The sequence below is a fragment of the Echinops telfairi genome, unplaced genomic scaffold (assembly GCF_000313985.2).
Source record: "Echinops telfairi isolate 266 unplaced genomic scaffold, ASM31398v2 ScPeMD7_9;HRSCAF=40, whole genome shotgun sequence".
In the NCBI taxonomy this organism is placed as follows: Eukaryota; Metazoa; Chordata; class Mammalia; order Afrosoricida; family Tenrecidae; genus Echinops; species Echinops telfairi.
Genome location: NW_022103906.1, coordinates 79,473,466 through 79,488,623, shown reverse-complemented (window position 1 = coordinate 79,488,623; position 15,158 = coordinate 79,473,466). Strand labels below are relative to the sequence as shown.

Genomic DNA, 15,158 nt, shown 5'->3' with positions numbered 1-15,158 from the left:
GCATGGACCATTTTGAATTGGACGATTGGATACTATGCCTAGTGCCAGGGATGACAGCTTGGAGAGGAATGAGGTCCATTCATTATCAAAAAGAAACACAACTCTGTCCGATAGGATCATTTCCATGCCCCTACAAAGAAGACCAGTTGATACAGGGTCACATTACTCACCAACCACTCTAACTGGAGGTGAAGAAAGAGAAGGTTTTTAACATCAACTTCTACAATCTGAAATGGATGAAACATGAAATCAAGGCTCATTGATACTTACTGTGATTGCAAAGTGAAAGTTCGTAAAAAGAGGATTTGGTAGCTTGAAACCATGGCCTGGCGATAGAAACTATGCTGGAAATCGCATGTTAGAAGTTTTCAAGACTAAGCATTATTCATTGAAAATCGCTTTTTCAGCAACATCGATAGTGAGTATGCACAAGGACCTCACCAGGTGGACTCAATAGGAATCAAATTGACTCATCTATGAAAAGAGATAACAGGTAACCTCAATATCATCAGTCAGACCAAGGCTTGTGGAACAGGCTACCAGTTGTTCTTACAGTAATCATAACTAAAAGCTAGCTCCCTGCCATTGAATCAATTCTGACTCACAGTGACCTTATTGAACAGAGTAAAACTGCCTCTGTCGGTTTCCAAGACTGTAACTCTTTATGGGAGTAGAATGCCTCATCTTTCTCCTACAGAGTTGCTGGTGGTTTTGAACTGCTGACCTTGTGGTTAACAGCCCAACATGAAACCACCATGCCAACAGAGCTCTATTACAAATTAAAAATCTCTGTCCTATTTGAGTCTGGTTGTGATGTGTTCCCTCTATCTCTAGACTGTGTTTTTTGTTTTGTTTTGTTCTTTTTAGCATGTCTTATAATTTTTGTTGAAAGCCAGACCTGTTGTAGCAAGTAAGTCTTTCATGTGAGCTTTTATGGTTATCTGGCTAGGAGTTAGATTGTGCTTACCATGAACTGCAGCTGCAGGTATCAGAGGCTAGTCTTTCGTTTGGTGGACTTCTTGTGATCTCTCTTGTTATCTCTGTTTCCCTAGTACTGGAACCTTACAGTTCTCTTCAGATATAATCTCCTTCTTGTATGGAAACCCTGTTGATGTGATGGCAAGATGTGGAGTGGGGAGAAGCATTCTATAGTCCTATGAGTGGTGTGTTAGTCTGGGTTTACTAGAGGCACAAATCCAGGACACGCTTATGTGGATAAGAAAGAGCTTTATATAAAAGGGTGAGTGTATATTAAGAAAACATCCCAGCCTATTCCAGTTGAAGTCTGTAAGTCCGATATTAGCCCATAGGTCTGATACCAGTCTATAAATCCCTCTTCAGACTCATGCAACACATCATGCAATGATGCTGAATGCAAGAAGTTCACAGGCTAGTGGGTGGAAAGTCTTGTGGATCCAGTGGCAGTGGAAGCATCTCAACTCTAGCAGGAGTCTCTGCATGGTTCCTCCAGCACAAGGACTCTAGCAACCTCCATGTGTCTTGTCAGCAGGAAGACGAAGCAGAGAGTCTATGTGTATCTGGTTTCCAGTGGCTATTTATCTCTCTGGCACCTCCAAGTGAGGTCATCAAGCTGCAACCTGATTGACAGGCTAGGCTCCACTCCTTTGGAAGTTGACACCAGATTATGTTACTACCACAAGTGGAGTCCAGCCTTTTTTAGTGAGACTGTGCACATCACAAGCTAAACAAACTCACTGCCATTGAGTTTTCCAACTCACAGTAATGCTATGCCTCTAGGCTGCACTATTCACAAATGCTTGTCATCTTTTCTCATCCCTTCGTTGAGATAAGCAGGCCAAGTGATTTTTCCCCACTTCCCACTCCTTGTGTTCCAAACACACTGCCACAGATGAGATTTCACCTCAGAGCAATGCTCCAGAGTTTCCCAGGCTGTCAAATGTTACAGAAGCACACTGCCATGTTTTCCTCCCACGGAGCCACTGGTGGCTTTAGGTCATTGATATTTAGCCCCGTGCCTTTAGGGGTCCTTCTTCCATTGGTTCCCAAACCTATTGACCTATTGATAGGGTTTCTGATACTATAAACCTTTATGGGAGCCAACAATCTCTTACAACTTTCTTCAATGAGGGGGCTGGTGGGTTTGAACAGTCCATTGTCGAACCCACAGTGCTGCCAGGGCGCCTTTAAGACCCCCAAACCCACTGCTCTTGAGTCCATTCTGACTCACAGCAACCCCTTGTAGGCCCTTCAAGAAGGTAAGTCTCTCCGGGAACAGACAGCCTCCTCTCTCTCCTGCTGATGAGTTTGAGCCACGGGCCTAGGCGTTAGCAGCCCAGTCCCCACTCCTTATTATAATTTAAGCCAATGAGACATGCATTGCACAGCTGTTTGCAAGCCTCTCAACCCCTCCGTAGGCTGGTTTCTGCTGTTCACTATGCAAGCTATACCAGGGACTGAAAACCGTTTGTGGCAAAAGTGCATCATCTTTATGTTAACTAGCTGGCACCTCACAGCGAGAGTGCTGCTATAAATATCATTGTGTAAGATGTACATATCCCATTTATAGCAAGTCATTCTTCCTGGTTTACATATTTTTATCTGAGTCGTGGCTTCCCAAGGGTGTTCACTTTGTGAGATTTCATCCAGTTAGGCACTTAGAATGTGTTCATTTCTTACCTGGCAGGGGAGATACCATGATCACTAAGGTGGTTTTCCCAGGGCGAGGCTTATCCATTGCACTCCGGATGTGCTGACCCCTGCGATTTCCCCAAATGTGGGAAACTCGACTGCATAATTTGTGGTAGTGGGGGACTGCGTTCGCGCTCTCCCCTGAGGAAAAAAAAAAAAAAAAAAAGAATGTGTTCATTTTTTCTGAAGTGTGGTATATTGCACTTCCAATATAAAAAAAAATACAATAAATAGTTTCTACTTAATGTTCACGATGGCTGAGGAGCTAAGAAAGCAGACTTAACCTGATGAAATCTCTAGCCTCAGAGTTTCTGCTGCTGTTCCTGTGACGGATCTTGGTGTCCATGGAAACCAGACAGAAACCGTGCGGTGGGGAAGAGAGAAGAGCGTTGGGAAGCAGCCCGAGGAAGCAGCACGTGCGAGAAAGGAGCAGACTGGGCAGGAGGATTCTGCCTCCGAACTTTCAGATCCCACCCAAGCTACCCCCAGTTCTCTGCTAGGGCACCTATCTGCCTCTGGGCCTCTGGGTCATCACTTGCTGGGAACCACAGCACTGGTTCCAGCACACCACTCGTTACTGGTTTCCGTTTATTTAACTGAGTAGGAAAGTTAGCCTGCTAGAGAGTTTGAATACAAAACCCAAACCAACATACCCTTCTCTGAACCCCAATACCTCACTAATTTGCCTTTTCTCTCTTGCCCCCACCAGGCCACTCCAACTCAGGGTGACCCGTGTGTGTACCAGTAGCTCTGTGCTTGGAGCACTGTCGATGGCTGATTCGGGGACACAGAGTACCACAGTTTTCTACCTAGCTTCCTTATCAAAACCCAAACCCAACCCATTGTCACTAAGTTGATTCTTACTCATAGTAACCCTAAACCGGGCTTCTGAGACTCTTTACAAGAGCAGAGTGCCCCAACTTTCTCTTCAGGAGCAGCTGGTGGATTTGAACCGCCGACCTTGCAGTTAGCAGCCCACCCCTGACCTCCAGTGCCATCAGCGCTCCTGGTGTGACCTCTCTAGAAGTCACACATTTGGTAACCTCAGCTGAGAAGAGGAGCCTATTTATTAAGGGAATGTTTTGACAGGCCTCTGAGTAGCTATAGGAAACATTATAAAGTGTGTGCTTTAAAACATAAACGCTGGGGGCCAGGGCGTGGCACCCCATCAAACTCAACTGGAAAACACTCCTAAAGGTGAACAAACAGACCTTGAACTATTCATAGGCTGTTTTTCTTTTCTGTCTTTGGGTTTTTTATTGTTGTTTTGTTTTCTTTTGCAGTTTTGCTATTTTTTGTGTGCTTATTATTGTCTCTGCATGTCCATTTAGATAAGATAGGCGTGATATACAATCTGGAGGAGTAAACAATGGGACCGAGGTTGGTGGGGGGGGGAGGCGGTGCATGCGAGAGGGGGAGGTGGTGGAAAAGAAGGGGCATTTCAACAAACCCAGGGACCAGGGAACAAGGAGTGATTTGAAAATCAATGGTGACCTCTTTTTTTCATCTCTGGCTGCTGGAGCGTTCTAAGCCATCATGAATGACACAGTAGCCATCCGGACCAGGAAGTTCATGACCAGCCACTACTTCAGCGAAAAGAAGTGGTCATTGACATCCTTCACCCTGGGAAAGCAACGGTGCCTAAGAGAGAATTTTGTGAAAAACTAGCCAAAATGTACAAGACCACACTGGACGTCATATTTGGATTTGGATTTAGAACCCATTTTGGTGGTGGCAAGACAACTGGCCTCAGCAAGATTTACGATTCTTTGGATGATGCAAAGAAAAATGAACCGAAACGCAGACTTGCAAAACGTGGCCTGTCTGAGAAGAAAGAGACCTCAAGAAGATAGCGCAAGGGGCGCAAGAACAGAATGGAGACAGTCAGGGGACTGCGAAGGCCAACGTGGGTGCTGCAGACAGAAAGAATAAAGAGTCTACGGTGATGCAATCTGCACTGGTTATGTGGATTTCACACCAGAGAATTAATAAACTATAACATCTAAAAAAAAAAAAAATCAATGGCGAGGAAGGTGTAGGATGCCTGGTAGGGCTTGATCAAGGGCAATGTAACGAGAGGAATTACGGAAATCCGAGCGAAGGCAGAACATGATAGTGGGGCATGAGGAAAGTAAAAGAAAACAGAGGAAAGAACTAGGAGGCCAAGGGCATTTATAGAGGTCTAAATACAGGCATATATATGTAAATATATTTATATATAACAATAGGGAAATAGATCTATGTACATATATCTATAGGTTTAGTATTAAGGTAGCAGGCAGACATTGGGCCTCTACTCCTGTACTCCTTCTATGCAAGAACACTTTTTTCTAATAACCTGGCATTCCTGATGCTCACCTTCCCAACACGATCGCTGAAGACAAAATGGGTGCATAAGCAAATGCGGTGAAGAAAACTGATGGTGGCCCAGCTATCAAAAGATATAGCATCTGGGGTCTTAAAGACTTGAAGATAAACAAGCGACCATCTAGCTGAGAAGCGACAAAGCCCACATGGAAGAAGCACACCAGCCTGTGTGATCATGAGGTGTCGAAGGGATCAGGTATCAGGCATCAAAGACCCAGAACAAAAAATCCTATCATTGTGAATGAGGGGTGTCAGGCAGAAGCGGGAGTTAGCAGGGCAGGCGGGCTAGGAGACAGAGCTGGTGAAAACACTTCAAGGACACTATGAGAGGCCAGACCCCCTTTCCCCCTCCTCCTCCCCTTCAGTGGCCTTCAGGCCCAGGTGCAGAAGACTAACTGTTACAGATAACTTTGAATGCTGCTGCTTAGCTCCAAACCTGCAGACAACAAAGTTACAGTGGAAAATTCCCTAGCTACTCTCCTCCCCCCACCCCCAAATCAACCTTACAAGGGGGAGTGGGGAGTGGAGACCCAAAGCCCATCTGTAGGCAATTGGACATTCCCTTACAGAAGGGTCACAAGGAAGAGGCGAGCCAATCAGGGTGCAGTATAGCACCAATGAAACATACGACTTTCCTCTAGTTCTTTAATGCTTCCTCTCTCCACCTCCACTATCATGACCCCAATTCTACCTTACAAATCCAGCTAGATCAGAACATGTACATGAATACAGATAAGAGCTAGAAACACATGGAACCCAGGAGAGATAAACCTCTCAGGACCAATAATGAGAGTAGCAATACCAGGAGGGTAAGGGGAAGGTGGAGGAGAAAGGGAGAACCAAGCACAATAATCTAGCTATAACCCCCTCCCAGGGGGATGGACAACAGAAAAGGGGGTGAAGGGAGACATCGGTCAGGGTAAGATATGAAAAAATAATAATAATTTATAAATTATCAAGGTTTCATGAGGAAGGGAGGGTGGGGGAGGATGGGGGGAAAATGAGGAGCTGATGCCAAGGACTCAAGTAGAAAGAAAATGTTTTCAAAATGGTGATAGCAACACATGTACAAATGTGCTTGACACAATGGATGGATGGATTGTGATAAGAGTTGTACGAGCCCCAATAAAATAATAAAAAAATAATAAAGATACTAAGAGGAACATGAAAAGAAGACAAAACAAAAATATAAGCACTGGGCTCATCAGAGAGTTCTTTAGAACTTTGCTCAGAGCTTTTAAATTCTTTCTAAAATAGATTTATTGGCATTCAATATATAATGTGTATGCATATAATGTATAATTTATATATTATTATATTATTACTGGGAACCCCTGTCTGATTATTAAATGTATCATATACAATTCACGTAGCCTATAATTTAATAGTTCAATCATATTAAGGAGAGTTGGGCAGTCATCATTGCAATCAATGTCAGGACATTTTCTTCTTTCCTATACTCACTGTGGTTAGCTCCCCATTTCTCCCCAACCTTCCTGCCATGTCCCTTGGTAACTGTTAATCCCATTACTGTCGCTATAGATTTACCTACCCTGGATTTCATATACAAAGCATCATACAGAACAAAAGCCGCAAACAATCACCTCCCCCCAAGGAAAGCCTCTATAAAAAAGAAAGCAGACAATATAAAACATGGAAAGAACTTTAAAATGAGTCAAAAAGGGAGAGCTAATGCTAAGGTGTTACATTTAGTGTACCAACATCTGCCATAATTGACTGGGCAGTGCTCCCGGTCTGATAGCAAGGCTGTGCCCATCCTGGACTATGGTCAGAGAGGATTCACCTGTCTCAATCTAGGTGGGGACGGACCCTGCAGCTGGAGTTGGGACTTCCACTGCCGCCCATAGCCTTCTGCAACCCGGTGTTCAGAATTTAGGCCTTTGTGAATGAGTGTTATTGAAAGATATACCCTAGCCCCAACCTTCATTGTTCGTATAAATGGTGTCCTGTCATTTAAGCTTTTAATCTACACAAATCAACAGTTCATGTATTGTGGTCTGAAAAGCTCCTCTACATGAGTATAATTTCCTTTTCTCAACAGTGTTTTAAAATTCCGTACCTAGTCTCCCACCTCCTCTTGATTGCTTTCCAATTAATTCTTATTTTAAGCACAACCTCATCACTTGTCTATATCATTGCTGATAGCAGATGGATCTTGGCTGAAAGCAGAGAATACCAGAAGGGTGTTTACTTGTGTTTTATTGACTCTGCCAAGGCATTTGACTGCGTAGATCATAACAAACTAGATAACCGTGAGAAGAATGGGAAGTCCAGAACACTTGATTGTGCTCTTGCATCATGTGTACGTGGGTCAAGAGGCAGTTGTGTGAACAGAACCAAGGACTGCTGCATGGTTTTCAATCAGGAAAGGTGTGCATCCATGTTGTCCAATATATGTGCTGAGCAAATCATCAGAGAGACTGACTTGTAGGTAGACGAAGGTGGCATCAGGATTGAAGGAAGGCTTATTACCAACCTGCGGTGTACAGCGGACACAAACCTGCTCAGTGGACGTGAGAAAGACTTGAAGCACTTGCTGATGATAAAAATCAGGGCTTACAGCCTTCAGCGTGGATTGCAACTCAATATAAAAAAGACCTACATTCTCACAACTGGAGCAATAGGTAACATCATGCTACATGGAGGGAAAGGTGGACGTTGTCAAGGACTTTGTCTTGCTTAGTTCCACAGTCAATGCTCATGGAAGCAGCCGTCAAGGGATCAAAAGAGATGTTGCATTGGGCAAGTCTGCTGCACAAGATCTTTTTAGAGATCGGGAGCAAGGATGTTACTTTGAGGATGAAGGTGAGCCTGACCAAAGCCGCAGTATTTCCACTTGCCTTGCATGCATGTGAAAGTTGGACGCTGAATAAAGAAGAACGAAGAAGAATGGACGTGTTTGAACAGTGGTGCTGGAGAAGAGTATAGAGAGCACCAAGGCCAACTTGTCTTAGAAGAACCACAGCCAGAGTGCTCCTTGGAGGCAGGGATGGCAAGACTTCGCCTGGCAGACTTTGGACGTGTTGTCAGGAGAGACCAGTCCCTGGGGAAGGACAACATGCTTGGCAAGGTAGAGGGACAGCGAAGAAGAGGAAGACCCTCAACAAGATGGAGTGACGCAATGGGCTCAGGCAGAAGAACGATTGTGAGGATGGTGCAGGGCCGGGCAGTATTTTGTTCTGTTGTGCATAAGGTCGCTAAGGGTCAGAACTGACTCAATGGTGCCTCACAATCACAATAACAACAAAGCAAAAACCTCAACAGATAAGAAGTGGATATGTCAATGTTTCCCCAGAGGGTGCACGTGTGTACCTTCTGTTAAGTTTGAGAATGATTCTGTGTGTATCTGGGTACAAATTTGTGTATGGCAGTGCATATGGTGGGAGTCTATGTGTACACTAATGTGTTGGTTATGATGAATATGTGAGAGAGCATGTGCAGATTTGCATCTTGTGCATCTGTCAGTTTTAGGTGTACATTCTGGGTATTGGTATGTGAGAGTATTTGTGAATTGGTTGATCATATCTGATGTTTATATGCACCTGCATGATCAGATGTGCAATATATAAATAAGAATTTACACTATGTAACTCCATAGGATGTATGAGAGCGCAGTCAGCTTGTGTCTCTGTTTATAAAATTATATCTCTCAGTGAAACGGAAAGTTTATCCATGGGTTTATATAGGGACAATCCTATGGAATTACCACTTTAATGTGATAAAATGGTTAAAACATGTAGTGATTTTAAAAAAATTATAACTCAGCCAAATGTGCATGTACTTAGGATGGGCTCACCTGTGAAGCAAAAATAGTGATGCTTTTTAATGTATGTACATATAGAGTTACTTTATGTCAAGAAAATGGCTCATGCCATTGTGGAGGTGTGAAAGTCCAGGTCCAGACAGGTTCTGAGCTGTCTGGGTCTCAAATGTTGGGCTGGAGAATTCTCTAGAACATTGACAGGAATACCATGGGCGGGTTGCTGCAGAGAATGGATCCAAGATTGATAAATTAAAAGGCAGGCAACGGGCTCAAGTCCAAAGAAATGGAAGTCAATGAGCCAGATGCAGGATCCAGACCCAGCAAAAAGCACGCCAGCTTTTGTACAGTGTCCATTTACATGGGAAGCAGTTTACACCCCTAAGGACATTTCTCTTTCATGAATTGCTTTGGGGCTGTGCCTGAGTTAGAATGTTGTATTCCACGGTAATCATTTTACAACTGCTCGACTGTGGGTACATTGTGTGAGGCCAAGCCATAGTTTACTGTCAAACCACTGAGTAATTTCCCCAGCCAAGTTACCACAAAGCCTAACAATCACAGTACACACACACACACACACACACACACACACACACACTTTCAAGTGTGTATCAAATTAGAATTAGTATCTGACCTTAGAAAGGAGATACAGAGCCCTGATAGGGGCAACAGCTATTACTTGACTGGCTCCCAGCAGTGTTGTAGGAAAACTATTTGGTGATCTGCTCCCACAGAGATTAGTCTAGGAAGCTGTCAGATGCTGTTCTACTCTGTCCTAGGGAATTGCTGTAGGTCAACATTGATTGGATGAGGCCTAACAATAAGAACAACAGAAATATTCAGAAAAACCAATTTCATGTAAAAAGTAAGCAACATAAAAGTCTTGATATCAAATATCATGCAACGCTGTTTTAAAGTATAAAAGCTCACGGAGCAGGAGGATAATATCCTAACACCAGACAATGAAAGCATGACAAGAAGATATGCCAGTAATAATGAGGAAAACTATGAAAATGTTTTAAAAATCAGCTAAAAGGCCTTCATAAAATGATAGGGGGTGTGAAACATCAACATAAATCACAGCTAGAGAAATCTAGAAACTAAAAGATAGAATATAGGAAAGAATTGGGAACAAAAGGAAAATCATTGACAGACAATGTCATTACCTGGGAAAACTGACCCTGAATGACAAACACCGAGGCATAGCCTAATGAAATTAGTAGACTTATATGAGGGAAAACAAATTTTAGACATTCAGTTCAAAACAACCTCAAAACAAATAAATGAACAAAAATTGAAGGAGCCTTAGAGGAAAAAACATCAGATTATCATCAGACTTTCCCACAACAATGCTTTCTGCCAGTAGACAATAGAGCCATATGTTTAAAACATTCAAGAAGACAAAATCTGATCAAAACCTTTTATACCCAGCCAAGCTGGCTGTCAAGCCTAAAAGTCACAAAAAGCTGCGATTAAAATCAAGGATTCCTGTAATCTTGTTCCCATGAGCTCTTCTGTAGAAACTGACTAGAGAATGTGCTGCAGACAATGCAAATGACTGGGGAAACATCGATGCAAAGACTGGTGGTGAGCATTAAATATATATATATTTACTTCTATAAGTAAGACCGAATAAAAGCTATCAGGGAAGGAATAGAGTATGTAATCACTCTGCATGTGTAGGTCAGTACCAAAACGTGGGGGAAGAAGCAGGAAGCTGACCTTGTCACATTCTGCTAGGGCGTGGCCAGCTTCCCTCTGTGCCTTTCCTTTGCCTTTATGCCACTCCTTTCTCTCAGTTCCTGTGAAGGCCTTGCTCAAATATCATCTCCCAAACAATCTTCTTTTCTCCAGCTCACATTAATCTCCAAACTCTTATGCCATTTATTGCTGTTGCCATTTACTTTGGTATCCATCTGAGTTATCTAGCGCAGCTAACACAGAAATACCACAGAGATGTATTATTTCATCGTTTAGGAAGCTAAAAGTCTGAATTCAGCATGCCAGCTCCAGGGCAGACTGTCTATCAGAAATGGAGCAGAGTTCTTGTCTCTTCAGCATCCGCAGACCCTGGTCTTTGGCAAACTTTATGTGACGTGGCATCAATCTTCCCCAGGTCTGCTTGTTATTTTTTATAATCTTTTTTGGATTTCCAAAGAAGTTGATTCAATATATAACCTACATTAATCCTGCCTAACAAAGACAGCCCATGTCCAAGTGGGATTATAACCACAGGCAGAGAGGTTCAGATTTGTCTTTGGGGGGAACACAATTCATTTCATACCAGTATTGATTATCTAAAGCTCAGAACCAAATAGAAGAAAGGGGTGCAGAAAACAAAGCGATGGGAATTCAGAATGGGCCTGATGTGCCTCATCAGGAGATAGGCAGTCATCCTTCTGCAAGCATCCAAGCTCTGACCGAAAGCTTGCTAAGTCATCACTCACTAAAGCATCCTGTCTGACAAAGCCTCCCACGACAGTCTTGAAGTTGTTGTTGTGGCATATGACCTGTCTTCACCTCTCTTCATCCATTTGAGGTTTCTGGCCACAAAAACAAACAAACAAACAAACAAACAAACAAACAAACAAACAAAAACTAAAAGCTGAAAAACAACCTGAATAATTCTGGTTGTATTATGGCTCAACCACAAGCAGCTAGCAACAAGAAGAAGACTGCTCTCTATCACTGATATGAAACAAGCTCCAAGAGACAGTTAAGACAAAAATAGGGAAGACGCAGACTAATATTACTGTGTGGGTTTGTGGGTTTTGTTTTGTATCTTTGTTTGAACATGCAGGGGCACTCTGGTAATTGTGGGTGCTTCCACAGAGGATCAGAGGGCTGGAAGACATATTTCGCACTGAATACTCTTTTGTACTTTTTGTGTTTTGTACCACGTGTAGGTAGTGGTCAGTAAAACAATTGCTCAACATAGACAATGAAAAACAAAGATTGGAAGCTGACAGGAAATTAGTGCTAAAGGACAGAATTTAGAGTCGTATGCCAGAGCTAAAGAGGAAGAAGGGAACAGCATGTTTCTCATGAAGATTAAGATGCCTAGATTACAAGACTGACTTTCTGGCATGACTGAAAACATTTTCAACTGAAATATGAACTAGGAGATGCACAGAACCAAGCTATAGCTGTAAAATGAAATACTGCTGTAAACATGCTAGCAGCAGGAATTTCAGCTGAAGAGAGTGAGTCCCTTAGCACTAGTTATACAGAAAGGGGGTTTGGGTGGGAGACTGAAGCTCTGTGCGTACACACTAAATTGAGGACCTAAAAATCCCCTGATGGTGACACTGTCAGGTATGCATGGGACTGCTAACCACAAGGTCAGCAGTTCAAATCCACCAGCTGATCCACAGGGAAAGACGAGGCTGTCTGCTTTTATAAAGATTCACGCCTCAGTAAATGATAAAGGGTTGCGATGAGTCAACAATGACTTGTTGACAGTGAGCTTGGGTGGATAGTGGTGAAGCAGATACTGGGTTTGCTGGAAGAGCTATGGCAGTTCAAGGTTTCTGCCTAGCCCAACCCATGGAGACCAGATCACCTGGGGACTGATAGCTGCTGTGGTACTTGAGATCGAGTAGACTTTAGAACTGCTGCTTTAGGCTAATCATCTTCTGTGTTAGACAGGGTTCTCTAGAGAGATAAAACCAAAATGCTTATAATTCAATATATTTATTTATAAAGATAATTAGATATATAACAAGAAATGAACTGTTAAATCATATACAGATAAATATATAATACAAGAAAGAAACAGTTAAATTATAAAGTACTACAAATGGCTCAATTCAACTCACTGCCATGAGAGAGTTGTGAGAGACTAGCAGCCCTTCCAGTCCAGTCTGCTGCCAGATCTTCCTCTATTTATAGAGAGAGCTAGGCTATGTCAGCACAGCAGCCAATCACAAGGCAGGTCACCAACTGCCAGCCAGGTCACCAACTGCCAGTCCCCAGCTCCAGCGATCTCTTAAAGGGACCTCAACTTACAGCGACACAGTCCACAGGCTAGGTGTCCCACAGGTAGTGTAGCCTTTAAGTTGAGGCACAGGACAAGCAAGGCAGCCGTACACTGGTCTGATGATCAAAGAGTGAGAGACAAGAAAGGCGAGACTCACCAAGCCATTTATCTCTCTGTCCTTCAGTTAATCCCACTTGTGTTTATCGGCCAGGCTGGCACAATAAACTATCTCATCATCAGAAACTCGAGAAATGTTCTGAAGGTTAAGCACCTGAGAAAAGTACTTAAGTTGCAGTCAACACATATAAACGCAATGGTACAGAGAGAAAAGCCTTGGAAGCTGAGCAATGTCACCAACTCAGTGACAATTCCCAGAATCCTCCCTGCAGAGGTGTTTGTAGACTAGAGAAAGTGTCGCAGGATAGATGGATAAGTTTTAGGATTCAGATGTCAAATCCATGTCCACGGGTCCGTGAGAAGAGGAAAAAACGATTGTGTTCCTGCCACACAAGCCAGTGTGTTCCTGCCAGGGGTCATTGGAACCAAGAGCATGTCTGAATGATCTTATATCATGAAATAGTTCATAAAGACATCGTTGGGAACTCAGGAGCACTGGGGATTCTCGAGTCTTGAAGCTTTTTACCAAGAGAACACCGCCTGTCTTACACAGACAATACAGCTTCAACCAGAGATGCTCCCCAGTCCTCAACCTGAAGAACTCCGAGCAGAAACTATGAATAAGCTCTGGCAGCAACAACCTCTTCCCCAAACTGTACTCTTTCCACTGAGGTTGAGACTCTGACTATAAAACCAACAGTGAGGGTCTAAGTCAATATTGTACCACTCATGGTGGAGAGTCTGACTAGTGAGGGAAGAAAAAGTGGGGGGTGGGGCAGAGGGGAATGGAGACCAGGAAGAGTGAGCGAAGATATATATTTTTTAATATTGGTGAGTTGTGAGTGTTATTTCTAGTTGTTTTTGAGTCTGTTCCAACTCATGGTGTTCTTACATCAAACAGAGTGACACGGTACCCAGTCACATGCATTCTTCCTGATTTGGGGTATGTTAGGGTCAATCTATCTCATTGGAAGTGTCCCTCATTTTTTTTTCCCCCCGGCCTTCTACTTAACTAAACAAGCTATCTTCTTCTAGCAATTGATCTTTCCTAATGAAGTTTCCAAAGAAGCGAGTCCAAGTCTTGCCATCTGCGTCTCCAGGGAACACTGGTTGTGTTTCTTCCAAGCCTGACTTGTTCGTTCTTTTGGCAGTCTGTGGTGCAGTCAGACGCTCCACCACCACCACAGCCCAAATGCAGCCACCATCTGTCTGTCGGCCTGTCGGACTGTGGTGGCTTGTGTGTTGTTATGATGCTGGAATTTATGCCACTGTCCTTTCAAACACGAGCAGGATCACCCATGGTGGGCACCTTCAGGTGGGGCTTCCACACCATGACAGACTGGCAATCTGTTTCCAAATATCCGCCAGTGAAAGCTCGATAGGGTTATGAACAAACTGAAAACAGCCACAGCAACAAAAAACCCAAACCCACTGCGACTGGGTGGATTCCAGTTCTGCTAGGAATAGGCCTTTGAAACGTACAAGGAGCTGTTCGAAATTCCTTTTAGAAACTTTTTGTTGCTGGGCTCAGTTGATTTGACTGTGACCATGAGCAGACTGGGGCCACGGGGCTCAGACTGACCTTTGAGGCACATCAGTCTCCACCCTTCTTAGAAGCAGCAGGCATTCTAAGGAACAGACAATATTTTATGCTTTATAAGTATTGGAATAAATAAATGAAGGAATAACGTATCCATTGAATGGATAAATGAAAATCACAGATACAATTTTTGAAAAATATTTTATTGAGGGCTCTTAAAGCTCTTGGAACAATCCATACATCAATTCTATCAAGCACATTTGTACATAGGTTGCCATCATTATTTTCTAGACATGTGTTTTCTATTGAGCCCTTAGTGTCAGCTCCTCTTTTTGACCCCCGTCCCTCACCCCAAACATTTTTTGAGTGTACAATTCAATGTTTTGTAGACGACTCAGAGTTGTACAACCATCATCATAATTGCCTGGCATAATTTTAGAACATACCCATCAACCCACAAAGAAAACGTGTACTTACTAACAGCCACTCCCATTCCTTTCTCCCTTCAGCCCCTGGAAACCACTAGACTATTTTCTGTCTCTATGTTTGCTCTGGACAGCACATATGGATGGAGTTCTATAATGTGTGGCCTTTTAACACTATTTCTTTTCAGTGGCAGAGTTACATAGCTAATATTTACTAAATGTTACCGAATATGTTTACAATCATGGTCTATGGCGGGGGGTGGGGGTGTGTGGGGG

At 43.2% G+C, this 15,158-nt stretch overlaps 1 non-coding gene and 1 pseudogene across 1 annotated transcript; both read left to right on the top strand.

Annotated features, from left to right (window-relative positions):
• Nucleotides 1-2,650: 2,650 nt before the first annotated feature.
• LOC115868340 lies at nucleotides 2,651-2,814 on the top strand. Its single transcript, XR_004045521.1, has one exon. It is a non-coding gene; the product is annotated as a U1 spliceosomal RNA (small nuclear RNA).
• Nucleotides 2,815-4,206: 1,392 nt separating this feature from the next.
• Nucleotides 4,207-4,669, top strand: LOC105978500 (annotated as a pseudogene).
• Nucleotides 4,670-15,158: the final 10,489 nt, after the last annotated feature.